Source organism: Aquarana catesbeiana, linkage group LG13 (assembly GCF_042186555.1).
Source record: "Aquarana catesbeiana isolate 2022-GZ linkage group LG13, ASM4218655v1, whole genome shotgun sequence".
Taxonomy (NCBI): Eukaryota; Metazoa; Chordata; class Amphibia; order Anura; family Ranidae; genus Aquarana; species Aquarana catesbeiana.
This window is the reverse complement of record NC_133336.1, coordinates 18,129,096-18,144,984: the sequence shown is the minus strand read 5'-3', so window position 1 is coordinate 18,144,984 and position 15,889 is coordinate 18,129,096. Positions and strand designations below refer to the sequence as shown.

The following is a 15,889-nucleotide window of genomic DNA, read 5'->3' as shown; positions in this document are numbered from 1 at the left end:
GCTGTTGGTTGTCGGGGTCTGCGAGCGGAGGGCTCATCAGAATACGGGAGCCCCCTTTAATAAAGGGGGCCCCCAGATCCCAGCCCCCCACCCTATATGAATGAGTATGGGGTACATCCTACCCCTACCCATTCACCTGGGGGAAAAAAAGTGTCAATAAAAAACCACACTAGACAGGTTTTTAAAACCTCCTCCGCTATCTTCTGCTCTTTTGTTAGCGGTGGTCCAGTCTTCTCCATCGTCTTCTTCCCTCTTCTCTTCTTCCGATGTTGACACAACGCTCTCTCCCGTTATAATGCCATGTGCGTGGTGCGCAACGACTTATATATGATGTCACCGCCCAGGGCATGATGGGTGGTGAAGTCATAAGGGGCGGAGTCCCCATGCCTATATAAGTTGTTGCACACCGCGCACACGGCATTACAACGGGAGAGAGCATTGTGTCAACATCGGAAGAAGAGGGAAGAAGACGACGGAGAAGACCGGACCGGACAGAGCGGGCGAAAGAGCAGAAGATAGCAGAGGAGCCCGGCAGAAGATACCAGAGAGCGGGAGAAGAACCGAAGAGAGAGCGGAGAAGAGGCTGGAGAGCACGGAGAAGTCGGAAGAGACCCCCGAAGTCAGAAGAGACCCCCGAAGCTGCCTAATAAATTAATTTAAAAACCTGTCTAGTGTGTTTTTTTTATTGACCCTTTTTTCCCCCAGATGAATGGGTAGGGGTATGATGTACCCCATACTCATTCACATAGGGGTCTGGGGGCCCCCTTTATTAAAGGGGGCTCCCGGATTCCGATGAGCCCCCCGCCCGCAGACCCTGACAACCAACGGCCAGGGTTGTCGGGAAGAGGCCCTTGTCCTCATCAACATGGGGAAAAGGTGCCTTGGGGTGGGGGGGGCGCAGGTCTCCCCCCTGCCCCAAAGCACCCACACCCCATGTTGAGGGCATGCAGCCTTGTACAGTTCGGGAAGGGGGGCCGCTCGCTTGTTGAGCTGGGCTGCGTGCTCGGATAAGGGTCTGGTATGGATTTTGGGGGGACCCCCATGCCATTTTTTCGGCGTAGGGGGTTCCCCTTAAAATCCATACCAGACCCAAGGGCCTGCTATGCTCTTAGAGGGGGAACCCATGCATTTTTTTTTTTTTTAATTTGTCGTGGAGTTCCCCCTCAAGATTCATACCAAACACAGTGCCTGGTATTGGCGGGGATCCAAGTCGGATCCCTATTCATTGAAAGTTGGACGTATGTCGGCTTCAAGACGCAGAGAAAAGCCAGATCAAGGAGCCTACAATCTAAGGTCCCTAACTCACATTCATACATACACTATATTGCCAAAAGTATTGGGACCAGTAGCGGCTGGTGCATCATTTTCAATGGGGGCGCCCCCCCCCAGCCAGCCAACCAACCCCCCACTCCCGCATCGCTTGATTGATAGCCGCTCCACTTGCCTGTCAGACCCCCCGCCAGCCCCACACTTACCCCATCCAGGTTACGGCCTCACCAGCTTCCCCCAGCATCTCCTCCTGAGTCCCAGCGGTTGCTTCTCCTCCCAGCCAATCAGGACTTATGTGGGGTACACACTATTAGAAAATTGAGCGAATGTTCGTCCGATTTTTCTCAATGTTGAACCGATGAACGAAAATTCGTACGAATATTATCAAGGAAATTCTCGTACGACAAAGGCCTTTTTTTGGTGTTTATTGTTTCTGATCTTTGCGCGGTCTTTCTTTTCAGATTTTTCTTGTACAAAAATTGTGCGAAAACGGTCTAATAGACTATCTATACGATCTATAGACTGGGGGGGGGGGAACCTCTGGGGGGAATCTAGGATGGAAAAGGACCTGGGGGTCCTAGTAGATGATAGGCTCAGCAATGACATACAATGCCAAGCCGCTGCTAACAAAGCAAACAGAATATTGGCATTAAAAAAGGGGATCAACTCCGGAGATAAAACGATAATTCTCCCGCTCTACAAGACTCTGGTCCGGCCGCACCTGGAGTATGCTTGTCCACCAGTCCTCAGGAAGGATGTACTGGAAATGGAGCGAGTACAAAGAAGAGCAACAAAGCTAATAAAGGGTCTGGAGGATCTTAGTTATGAGGAAAGGTTGCGAGCGTTGAACTTATTCTCTCTGGAGAAGAGACGCTTGAGAGGGGATATGATTTCAATTTACAAATACCGTACTGGTGACCCCACAATAGGGAGAAAACTTTTTCTCAGAAGGGAGTTTAACAAGACTCGTGGCCACTCATTAAAATTAGAAGAAAGGAGGTTTAACCTTAAACTACGTAGAGGGTTCTTTACTGTAAGAGCGGCAAGGATGTGGAATTCCCTTCCACAGGCGGTGGTCTCAGCAGGGAGCATTGATAGCTTCAAGAAACTATTAGATAATCACCCGAATGACCGCAATATACAGGGATATACAATGTAATACTGACATATAATTACACACATAGGTTGGACTTGATGGACTTGTGTCTTTTTTGGACCTCACCTACTATGTATCTATGTAATGAGCGCACAGTACAAGGGTTGCTTTTCCTTCTAATCTCCATGGACAATGTTGTCCCATACTCACCCCAACTACCCTTTATCTCATATTTGTTATTGTATGGTGAACTTTACACCAGAGTTTAACCAAGGACACATAGTACTATAAAGGATTCCTGTGCAATATACAGCCGGGGGAGATAAATAGAGTTCAGACTTATTGGCACAGCACCTTCCTCGAGGCTCCGAGTGTAAATACTAAAGGGATGACGACATCTGTTTTCATATACACTATATTACCAAAAGTATTGGGACACCTGCCTTTACACACACACACATAAACTTTAATGACAACCCAGTCTTATGCCCCGTACACACGGTCAGATTTTACGATGGAAAATGTCCGATCGGAGCGTGTTGTCGGAAATTCCGACCGTGTGTGGGCTCCATCGGACATTTTCCATCAGATTTTCCGACACACAAAGTTGGAGAGCAGGAAATTCCGATCGTGTGTACACAAATCCGACGGACAAAGTGCCACGCATGCTCAGAATAAATAAAGAGATGAAAGCTATTGGCTACTGCCCCGTTTATAGTCCCGACGTACGTGTTTTACGTCACCGCGTTCAGAACGATCGGATTTTCCGACAACTTTGTGTGACCGTGTGTATGCAAGACAAGTTTGAGCCAACATCCGTCCGAAAACATCCATAGGGTTCAATATTGAGTTGACCCACCCTTTGCATCTATAACAGCTTCAACTCTTCTGGGAAGGCTGTCCACAAGGTTTAGGAGTGTGTCTATGGGAATGTTTGACCATTCTTCCAGAAGAGCATTTGTGAGGTCAGGCACTGATGTTGGACGAGAAGGCCCGGCTCTCAGTCTCCGCTCTAATTCATCCCAAAGGTGTTCTATTGGGTTGAGGTCAGGACTCTGTGCAGGCCAGTCAATTTCCTCCACCCCAAAACTTGCTCATCCATGTCTTTATGGAGCTTGCTTTGTGCACTGGTCCAAATCATTTGGTGGAGGGGGGATTATGGTGTGGGGGGTTGTTTTTCAGGGGTTGGGCTTGGCCCCTTAGTTCCAGTGAAGGGAACTCTTAAAAAGTAAGTAAACCCCTAACGGTGATCATGCCATTAGTGGCGGCACCAGCGTGCATGAGTGGGAGTGACGTCTTCGCGGCTCCGGCCAATCACAGCGCCGGAGCCGCGATACCCGGAAAGAAGATGGACGTAGGATGCAGGAGAAGGGACAGCGGTGACATCGCAGGGCTCCCTTGTCAGGTAAGTGACACATAATGGGCTACTATGCTTTACCTTTGCAGGGAAACAAAGAGGAAGTAAACCCATATCTGAATGGTTATCATTGGAAAACATGGGGTACGTCTTGTCATGTGACTCTGATGTTCAAAGTCGCATGACAAGTTGTGCAAGTGTGAATGGGGTGTAAGAGGAGGACCTGTGAGGAGCTTCTAGAAGAACGGATGGACAGAACAAGGTGGGGCCTCACTGACTATTGCCTGGCGGAGGGGGGGAGGGGGTGATTTACACAGCAGGCTGCGCTCAGAGGAGTGGGGGAGGGGGATAATTAAAGGACAGCTGTACTGTGTACACTTCACCTTCTCTGACACCTCAGAGTCTCTGTCAGCATTTTTAAATCTGATGAAAAGCTCCAAAATAGTCCTGACCACCTTTAACCACCTAAGGACCAGAAGGTTTTTATACCCTTTCCTGACCAGGCCATTTTTTGCGATACGGCACTGCGTCGCTTTAACTGACAATTGCGCGGTCATGTGACGTTGCACCCAAACAAAATTGACGTCCTTTTTTCCCCACAGATAGAGCTTTCTTTTGGTGGTATTTGATCACCTCTGCTGTTTTTATTTTCTTTGCGCTATAAACAAAAAAGACCGACAATTTTGAAAAAACAAACAATATTTTTTTACTTTTTGCTATAAAACATTATAAATAAAAAACTGTAAAAAAAATTTCTTCATCAATTTAGGCCAATATTTATTCTGCTACATAAGTTTGGTAAAAAAAAAAATCCCAATAAGCGTATACTGATTGGTTTGCGCAAAAGTTATAGCGTCTCCAAGCTATTTTTATGAAATTTTGTATTAATTAATTTTTTTTACTAGTAATGGCGGCGACCAGCAATTTTTTTTTTTTTAGCGGGACTGCGACATTGTGGCGCACAAATCGGACACCTAACTGACACTTTTTTGGGGAACCAGTGACATTATTACAGTGATCAGTGCTAAAAATATGCACTGTCACTGTACTGATGACACTGGCAGGGAAGGGGTTAAAGGGGTTGTAAACCTTCGTGTTTTTTCAACTTAATGCAGGGGTGTCCAAACTTTTTTCAAAGAGGTCCAGGTTTGCTGAAGTGAACGTGCGTGAGGGCCGACCATTGTGCCTGACATTCTTTGAACCATTAAAATTTGGTCTAAGTGTGTTTGAGCAATAAATACACGGCCCAACGAGAATCCTCCTGTCTTTGTGGCTGTGTGTGGTGAAGAGATGAGCCGGGCGTGTTATTTGGATATATATATATCTTTCGTGGCCCCCAACAAATCCCCGAGCGCCGCTCAGGACTAAGGATGAGTTCGGGCGTGTTATTTGGATATACCGTATTTATTGGCGTATAACACGAACCTTCACTTTAAGAGGGAAGTTTCAGGAAAAAACTAAAATTTTAAATAAAGAACTGTGAAGCAAAATAAATGGTCCGTGCCCATCAATGCAACCTAATCAGTGCCCATCTGCAGCCTCACAAGTGCCATGAATGTAACCTCTGACTGCAGCCTCCCCAGTGCCATGAATGCAGCCTCACAAGTGCCATGAATGCAGCCTCACAAGTGCCTTGAATGTAGCCTCACCATTGCCATGAATGCAGCCTCACCAGTGCCATGAATGCAGGCTCACTATTGTCATGAATGTAACATCTGAATGTAGCCTCACCATTGCCATAAATGCAGCCTCACCAGTGCCATCAGTGCAGCCTGATCCATGCCCATCTGCAGCCTGTGTGGACAGGGAGGGGGGCGGGATGAGCACAGGCAGATTACATACAGGAGAATCTCCTGTTTACTTGACGGCCTCTTTAATTCAAAGTCCCGCCTCCTATGATAGACAGAAGAGTCGTCCAATGCCAGCCCAGGAGGCGGGACTTCCTATTAGAGGCCGCCGAGCAAACAGGAGATTCTCCTGTATTTAATCTGTTGGCATTCGTCCCGCCCCCTCCGAGTCACCAATAAATACGGGTATATATCTTATGTGGCCCCAGTGGCGCTCAGGGATTTGTTAAATATATATATCCAAATTACCAGTGGGGCTGTTTGAAACCGGAACGCGGGCCGCAATTGGCCCGTGGGCCGGACTTTGGACATGCCTGCCTTAATGCATCCTATGCATTACGGTGAAAAAACACCTGGCAGTGACCGGCCCCCTAACCCCCCCGTTTCACTTACCTGAACCCTCGAACTTGACCCGGCGGGGACGCGCTGTCTCTCTGCCCTGGGTTCTCTGCTCTTGATTGGATAGATTGATAGCAGCGCAGTGATTGGCTCCCGCTGGTGTCAATCAAATCCAATGACGCAATCACTGGGGGGGGCCTCTATGGACACCGAATGCTGGACTCAGGAGCGCGCCCGCAAAGTAACCCCCTTGGGGGAAGCACTACTCTCCTAGGGAGTTATCTGATGCGGGGAGGAGCCGCGAGATCTGCCGGGGGACCCCAGAAGAGGAGGTTCGGGGCCACTTTGTGCAAAACGAGCTGCACAGTGGAGGTAAGTATAATATGTTTGTTATTTTAAAAAAAATTACCTTTACAATCACTTTAACACCAGGGGGCGATCAAAGGGTTGAGTGTGTTCCCTGGGAGTGTTTTCTAACTGTGTGGGGGATGGGCTGACTGGGACAACACAGAGATCATTGTTACTGCTTAGCAGGAACACAAGATCTCTATGTCCTCCCTGTCAGAACGGCGATCTGCCTTGTTTACATTGGTGGATCCCTGTTCTGCCTCTGTGGGGAACAATCGCGGGTGGCCGGCAGACATTGCGTCTGATTTGCTCCCCCCTCTGGCCAATGTGCTCGAGTGCCACACACGGGGGCGGGGCTAGAGCACGAAATGACATGCAGGTACGTTGATTCGCGCAGCCGTGCCACCTTGTCGCAGTAGATCTGCGGCGGGCGGTTGGCAAGCAGTTGAGCCCCTCGTTCACATTGACTGAGGCTTTGAGATTGCGCCGGTTTCATCTGAAAACGCACGTTTTTTAAAGGTACATGTCAGTGCATCTTTGGGTGCGACTTTCAAGACATCTGATGCGGCTTCATGCGCAGATGTCTATGCAAGTCGCACCTGAAAAGTAGCGCATGTACTGCTTTTTCTAATCGATGCGGCACTGCAAAGCCGGCGTCGCACCGATTTGAACAGTGCGATTGCTGGCAATTGGGTGCGACTTGTCAATGCGATTTGAGCTGTCAGATCTCTCCAATGTGATCTGAACCTTAAGTGCATAGCTCCCAACTGTCCTGGATTTCGAGGGACTGTCCCTGATTTGGAGCAATGTCCCTCTGTCCCTCATTCCTCCTCATTTGTCCCTCATTTTGGTCTGATCTATATAGATGTATATAAAATGCACTTTTTAGCCACTTACGGGAGGCTGCACACCGATATACATCCTTATTTTGAAGAGGAATATCGTTGTTATTACAGCAGCTAGCTGCCATAACCCCCGGTATCCTCTTCTTAGGCTGGCGGTCCGCTTTCAGATAAAAGTGGTCTCTGCGGCACATTCGCTGCAAGATCACTTTTATCGGCCGCGGGAGAGGGGCCCCCTCCCGCCGCGCTCCGGTGCCCTCCACCGCATACCGGGGCCGTCGGTAGAGGCGGAGGCGATCGGATGTTGCTCCTTCCTTGGCATGGAGACGAGTGAGGGGAAGATGCCCCCCCACCCGTCTCCATATCATTGCAGGGCGGAAGCGACATCAAAACGTCACTTCTGCCCATAGCTTTTAATGGACCATTAAAAAAAAAAAATTTTTAAATGACACATTTTTATTTATTAATTTTTTTTTTATTGCATTTTAGTGTAAATATGAGATCTGAGGTCTTTTTGATCCCCCAGATCTCATATTTAAGAGGTCCTGTCATGTTTTTTTCTATTACAAGGGATGTTTACATTCCTTGTAATAGGAATAAAAGTGACACAATTTTTTTTTTAAAGAACAGTGTAAAAATAAAAAATAAAAGATAAAATAAATAAGAAAAAAAATAACAATTTTTAAAACGTGCCCCATCATTATCCCGCCTGCAGAAGCGAACGCATACGTGAGTAGCGCCCGCATATGAAAACGGTGTTCAAACCACACATGTGAGGTATCGCCGCAATCGGTAGAGTGAGAGCAATAATTCTAGCCCTAGACCTCCTCTGTAACTTAAAACATGCAACCTGTAGAATTTTTTTAACATCGCCCACGGAGATTTTTAAGGGTAAAATTTTGTCACCATTCCATGAGCGGGCGCAATTTAGAAGGATGACATGTTGGGTATCAATTTACTCGGCGTAACATTATCTTTCACATTATAAAAACAAATTGGGCTAACTTTACCGTTATCTTATTTTTTAATTCAAAAAAGTGTATTTTTTACAAAAAAAAAAGTACGCTTGTAAGACCGCTTCGCAAATACTGTGTGACAGAAAGTATTGCAACGACCGCCATTTTATTCTCTAGGGTGTTAGAAAAAAATTTATACTGTTTAGGGGTTCTAAGTAATTTTCTAGCAAAAAAAAAACTATTGTTAACTTGTAAACATCAAATCTCAAAAAGAGGCTCGGCCCTTAAGTGGTTAAGTATCAAAAAGTGTTTTCCAGCGCTAAACCTTTCAACTGATTTCTAAATTGCTACATTTGTAAATTCCAAAAGACAATATAAAGGAATTGTAGTGGTAAAAAAAAAGCACTTGTGGGTTTAACCAATCTTGTTTTTTTTGTACAATTCTCCTTTAACGGGGCGTGGCAAGGGGTGTGTCCTTTGCCTGCATACTTTTGCTGATAGGTGTCCCTCATTCCCATCTCAAAAAGTTGGGAGGTATGTAAGTGTCACACGTATTTGTGTCACCAACTGTTGTTGGTGGGGGAGGGAAATGTAGCAACCTCTGCACTTGTAGAATCGCTGATGTATGAACATTTCTTATCAGCTGATAAAGTCACCAAAAAGTGTCTGAACTGCAACATGTGACTCCACCAAGACACCGCTGACCATCTCCAGAGAAAAAAACAGGAGTTTGCCTCATTTAAATGACTGAACTGCCTATACGTCCCATCCCGATACAGATTAAAGAACAAGATTCCTCAGAAAGTGGGACTTTGAATGGACACAAGGCAGTGATAACATAACATTTACAAAATTTATTGGGCAATCGATAAATTACAACATGAAAACACATATAGCTATGATAAAAACATATGTAATGGGAAAACCAGATGGAGAAAGGGAAGGGGGCTCGCAAATGATTGCCCGACGCATTTCAATTGCACATATAGTGCAGATCTTCCTCAGGGAACTTTGTGATTTGCACAATTCCTAATGCTGTAATTCTGCAAGAATAACAAAATGTATACCATCAAAATAATGCACAGAATACAATTGTACAGTCAATAGAAACATATTGTCTGAACATCTCCAGAGAAAAATCACCACCAAACCCAGCAGACACCGACCACCTCTACAGGGGAATGAGGTCTCTGTATTCATGGGCAATCTTAAAGCTGAACTCCGGGCACAAAAACTCATTTACATCCATTCTTCAATAGTCACAAAGGATACAAACCCCACATTGTGTGTTCTAGACATGTGCACTGCCGAAAAATCTGTTCGTTTTCATTTTCATTTCATTCGTTTTATTTATTTTTTTCGTTTTTCGGGTCATTCGTTATGATCGAAATTTCGGTAATTTGAAAATTTGGAGATTCAGAAATCCAAAAATTTGAAAACATGAAATTGGAAAATTCGAAAGAATGAAAGTTCAAAAATCCGAAATAACAACTAACTAATAATAACTATTAAATTATAGGCATTGAGCTGGAGTATTGGTGACAGACCCCCCCTTAGACTTTTGGAGTGGATTGCAGCTTCGGAACTTCCTTCGAAGCTGTCTACGGAAATCAGGCATCACCCGTAAACTCACTGAACTGGAACTCATTTGCTACCGTGGGGAACCGATCCGACACTGTCTCTCACTAATGTACTCATCCTTAACCCAACCAGAGGAGGGGTACATCCCTCAGTTCATCTCCAGGTGGGAGGAAGAGCTTGGAATCCAATTCACTGGGGTACAGAGCAAGAAAATTCTTTACTTCGCTCAGAAGTCCTCAATTGCCACTAGAGTACAGGAAACCTGTTATAAAATTATGACACGTTGGTACAGAGTCCCCACCATCCTGCATCGTTTCTTTCCCCAGGTGTCCAGCCTTTGCTGGCGCTGCGGCTCCGAGGAGGGGACGATGCTACACATCTTCTGGTCCTGCTCCAAGCTAGCCCCATTCTGGCTCGGGGTGGCACGCACGGTCGGACATCTCACTGGTGTTTCCCTGGAGGGTGATCCTGCGGCTTGCCTGCTCCACCTGTCAAAACGACCCATAAAGAAATATAAGACCTCCCTCACCATTCAGCTGCTGAATGCCGCAAAGGCCTGTATTCCTCTCTGCTGGAGATCGGAGAGACCACCGACACTATCCCTGTGGTTTGCTAAAGTAAACGAATTAAGGGACATGGAGGATCTCACTGCCACCCTGCACAATAGAGAGGAGACCTTTCGAGAGACCTGGAGACCCTGGCAGCATTTTGTATTCACAGAAGTCTATCTTCAAGAAATGGCTCAGTCAATCTAATTTCAGCGGATTGGCGCCTGTCACAGGCAGAGGGCTCCACCCCTTGCCCTGTCATACTGCACCTACTCATTCTGTCTCTACCCTTTCTCTGTAGCTAATTACCTTATATCCTTTCTACTTCTTCCCCTGTTCCCCCCCCCTCCCCCCCTCCTGAACCGTCCCTAATTCCTTTTTTCCCTTTACATTTTTCCTCTTACCCCGGGGGACCCCCGTTCCTGTATAATGCATCCTCATGCCTGGGTTCCTTACTGGCACAGATATAAAGAAAATCTTGTCAACCATTACTTGCTCATTGTGTCCCATGTATGGGTTCTACAGTTCTTTAGTCCCCACCTTACCAAATACATAGAAAACATTATATCTCACTGAGTGACAACTACTCACAGACAAGGAAGTTAGTTAGCAACCAAACAACTCAGAACCTAGAGTGCCTTTCAGGCCTCTTTTATGGACAGTATTGATATCTCGGGGAACCCTCCCCACAAATTTTGACTGTAACGTTTGTTTTAATAACCTGAAATGTCGAATCAGTTGTTCTTTTTGTCATAATTGTTTGCAACCACTTACCTGTATCACATTTACCTGTCTATTACATTGTACTATAACAGATTATGTAATTGTCTGCATTTGCTCAGTGTCACAATAAAGAATTTAAAAAAAAAAAAAATTATAGGCATTGGAATTTCCTTTCAAATTTGGCTGTTAGTGAAAGTAACGAATACGAATTATTTCCGAAGTTACGAATTATCTGAAATAACGAATGGCGCATCTAAACGAATGGAACGTAACAAATGAATAGTAATAAATAATAATAATAACAAAAAACTTTTATTATTATTATTTATTATTATTATTCTTTTGTTACATTTTATTCATTTAAATGCGGCATTCGTTATTTGGGATAACTCGTAACTTCGGAAAAATTCGTATTCGTTACGTTCACTAACAGCCAAATTTGAAAGGAAATTCCAATACCTATATTTTAATAGGTAATAACTAACTAATAATAATAACTATTACAGTTTCGGATTTTCACATTTTCGGGTTTATGAATTTACAAATTTTTGGAAAAATTCGTTAAACGGGTTTTTGTTAAATCTAATAATTTAGAATTAACTAATTTGTTGAATTTCATAGAAAAATGAATTCGGAACGAAACAAATTGCACATGTCTAGTGTGTTCGAAATGCCTGTGCATACCCAGATATTACCTTGTAAAAGTAGCAGTGACATCATCACTGTGCTGTACATGTGCCTGTGCAGAGAACAGAGCTGTGGGAGAGATCCATTAGGCTCCACCTACTACAAAAAAACTACAGGAGGGGGCGGAGACAAGACCGGTCCCACTGCACAAGGAGAGAGAGAAGCAGTGAGTGGTCTTTATTACAGGAAGTCTCACACTGGATTACTGCACAGATCTGGAAGAAATGGACAAAGCTCACGAGATTCAAAAAGAATACAGATGACCAATGGATTCAGACAATATGGGTGAGATTCACTATACCTGTGCATGGTAGCCAATCAGCTTCTAAATTCAGCTTGTTCAGTTAAACTTTGCCAATAGAATTTAAAAGCTGATTGGTTAGGATGCACAGCTGTACCGGATTTTGTGTGCTCACGTTTTAGTAAATCCCCCACTATTCAATTTATCCCAGAGTTTTGTACCGGTAGAAAACGGAATTGGATTTCACGATTGCACACTGGATTTCAGGGGACCTCTGATGTGATCGGGGGACCTCTGATGTGATGGGAGGACCTCTGATGTGATGGGGGACCTCTGCTGTGATGGGGGGGACCTCTGATGTGATGGGGGGACCTCTGATGTGATGGGGGGACCTCTGATGTGATTGGGGACCTCTGATGTGATGGGGGGACCTCTGATGTGATGGGGGGACCTCTGATGTGATGGGGGGGACCTCTGATGTGATGGGAGGACCTCTGATGTGATGGGGGACCTCTGATGTGATGGGGGGGGCCTCTGATGTAATGGGGGGACCTCTGATGTGATGGGGGGGACCTCTGATGTGATTGGGGTACCTCTGATGTGAGGGGGGGACCTCTGATGTGAGGGGGGACCTCTGATGTGATGGGGGGACCTCTGATGTGAGGGGGGACCTCTGATGTGATCGGGGAACCTCTAATGTGATGGGGGACCTCTGATGTGATCGGGGGGACCTATGATGTGATGGGGGGACCTCTAATGTGATGAGGGGGGGACCTCTGATGTGATAGGGAGACCTCTGATGTGATGGGGGGGACCTATGATGTGATGGGGGGACCTCTAATGCGATGAAGGGGGGACCTCTGATGAGATGGGAGGACCTCTGATGTGAAGTTAATTTCATCATGGTTGTGTGCATTGTCCCAGGCTCAGGTTCCCCATTGGTAAGTAACATTCTGATGGGATGGGGAGGGGGAGCTCTAATGTGATGGAGGAAACTTCTGACATGATGGGAGACCTCTGATGTGAAGGGGGCTTCTGATGAGATAGGGGGCTCCAATGCAGTGTTGCCAACTGCCCATAGATTTAAAGGCAGCCCGTAAATTTAAGCCCATTTACGGGCTGCCCATAAAGGCCCGTTACAGACAGCTGTGCCTGTAAGATATATGGCTGCGCCATTCTGAAGCCCACCGGGCTCGCACACACTCTGCCTTTTTTGGCCGTGTGGGCACATGCGCAGTGAGTATGTGACATAATGGCACCGCCTGGCGCCATTTTTGACTGGATGGCGCATCTCAGCACTTCATCAGTGGAGCAGGCAGAAGACCAAACCCCAGCCCGCTGTTGCGCCGCACTATGGCTGGACTCTGGAGGAGCTTGTTCGGAGTCAGGGATTCCCACCACCACCACAGCACTGTGTCCCTGCCTGCACCATCCATCCTTGGCTGCTGGAGTGGACTCTGGAGACTCCCATCACTGGACCCCTGGCCTGCATCCATCAATCCATTGCTTGGCTGGCTGCCATCTATTGTGATGCCCGCAAGCAGCAGTTATCAGGAAAGAATGGCAGTGGTGAGACGTTCACAATCTATCTTGCTATCTCCTGTATCATGTGCGCATCCTCTGACCACCTCTGTATCATGTGCGCATCCTCTGACCACCTCTGTATCATGTCCACATCCTCTGACTACCTCTGTACCATGTCTGTGTCCTCTGACCACCTCCTCTGTATTGACCGCATCCTCTGACCATCTCTGTACCATGTCTACATCCTCTGACTACCTCTGTACCATGTCTGCATCCTCTGACCATCTCCTCTGTACCATGTTCACATTCTCTGACCACCTCTGTATTGCTGGCAATTGGGTGCGACTTGTCAATGCGATTTGAGCTGTCAGATCTCTCCGATGTGAACTGAACCTTAAGTGCATAGCTCCCAACTGTCCCTGATTTGGAGGGACTGTCCCTGACTTGGAGCAATGTCCCTCTGTCCCTCATTCCTCCTCATTTGTCCCTCAGTTTGGTCTGATCTATATAGTTGTATAGAAAATGCACTTTTTAAGTATCAAAAAGTGTTTTCCAGCGCTAAACCTTTCATCTGATTTCTAAATTGCTGCATTTGTAAATTCCAAAAGACAATATAAAGGAATTGTAGTGATAAGAAAAAGCACTTGTGGGTTTAACCAATCTTGTTTTTTGTTGTACAATTCTCCTTTAACGGGGCGTGGCAAGGGGTGTGTCCTATGCCTGCATACTTTTGCTGATAGGTGTCCCTCATTCCCATCTCAAAAAGTTGGGAGGTATGTAAGTGTCACACGTATTTGTGTCACCAACTGTTGTTGGTGGGGGAGGGAAATGTAGCAACCTCTGCCCTTGTAGAATCGCTGATGTATGAACATTTCTTATCAGCTGATAAAGTCACCAAAAAGTGTCTGAACTGCAACATGTGACTCCACCAAGACATCGCTGACCATCTCCAGAGAAAAAAACAGGAGTTTGCCTCATTTAAATGACTGAACTGCCTATACGTCCCATCCCGATACAGATTAAAGAACAAGATTCCTCAGAAAGTGGGACTTTGAATGGACACAAGGCAGTGATAATATAAAATTTTCAACATTTATTGTGCAATCGATAAATTACAACATGAAAACACATATAGCTATGATAAAAACATATGTAATGGGAAAAGCAGCTGGAGAAAGGGGAGGGGGCTCGCAAATAATTGTCCGACGCGTTTCAATTGCACATATAGTGCAGATCTTCCTCAGGAACGCGTCGGTCAATCATTTGCGAGCCCCCTTCCCTTTCTCCAGCTGGTTTTCCCATTACATATGTTTTTATCATAGCTATATGTGTTTTCATGTTGTAATTTATCGATTGAACAATAAATTTTGTAAATGTTATGTTATCACTGCCTTGTGTCCATTCAAAGTCCCACTTTCTGAGGAATCTTGTTCTTTAATCTATATCGGGATGGGACGTATAGGCAGTTCAGTCATTTAAATGAGGCAAACTCCTGTTTTTTTCTCTGGAGATGGTCAGCGATGTCTTGGTGGAGTCACATGTTGCAGTTCAGACACTTTTTGGTGACTTTATCAGCTGATAAGAAATGTTCATACATCAGCGATTCTACAAGTACAGAGGTTGCTACATTTCCCTCCCCCACCAACAACAGTTGGTGACACAAATACGTGTGACACTTACATACCTCCCAACTATTTGAGATGGGAATGAGGGACACCTATCAGCAAAAGTATGCAGGCAAAGGACACACCCCTTGCCACGCCCCGTTAAAGGAGAATTGTACAAAAAAAAATAAAAAATTGGTTAAACCCACAAGTGCTTTTTTTTACCACTACAATTCCCTTATATTGGCTTTTGGAATTTACAAGTTCAGCATCCATTGCGTCCATTCAAAGTCCCACTTTCTGAGGAATCTTGTTCTTTTCATTCATTATTCAATAGTCACAAAGAATACAAACCCCACATTGTGTGTTCTAGACATGTGCACTGCCGAAAAATCTGTTCGTGTTCATTTTCATTTCATTCGTTTTTTTTTTGTTTTTTTCGGGTCATTTGTTATGATCGAAGTTTCGGAAATTTTAAAATTTGGAGATTCAGAAATCCAATAATTAAAAAATATTAAATTTGAAAATTCGAAAGAACGAAAGTTAGAAAATCTGAAATAATAACTAACTAATAATAACTACTAAATTATAGGTATTGGAATTTCCTTTCAAATTTGGCTGTTTGTGAAAGTAACAATTACGAACTTAAACAAAGTTACGAATGATCTGAAATAAGGAATGGCGCATCTAAACGAATGGAACGTAACAAATTAATAGTAATAAATAATAATAATAATAATAAAAGTGTATTTATTATTAATTTTATATATTATTATTCATTTGTTACGTTTCATTCATAGATGCGGCTTTCGTTCCAAACCTATAATTTAATAGTTAGTAATAGTTATTATTATTAGTTAGTTATTTTGGATTTTCAAATTATCGGGTTTACGAACTTACGAATTTTCTGAAAAATTCGCTAAACGG

At 44.9% G+C, this 15,889-nt stretch overlaps 1 protein-coding gene across 1 annotated transcript in view; it reads right to left on the bottom strand.

The window, feature by feature from the left end:
* LOC141116506 (legumain-like) overlaps window positions 1–15,889 on the bottom strand; it is a 75,793-nt gene that overhangs the window by 27,669 nt on the left and 32,235 nt on the right. The gene's annotated exons all lie outside the window — the stretch shown is intronic.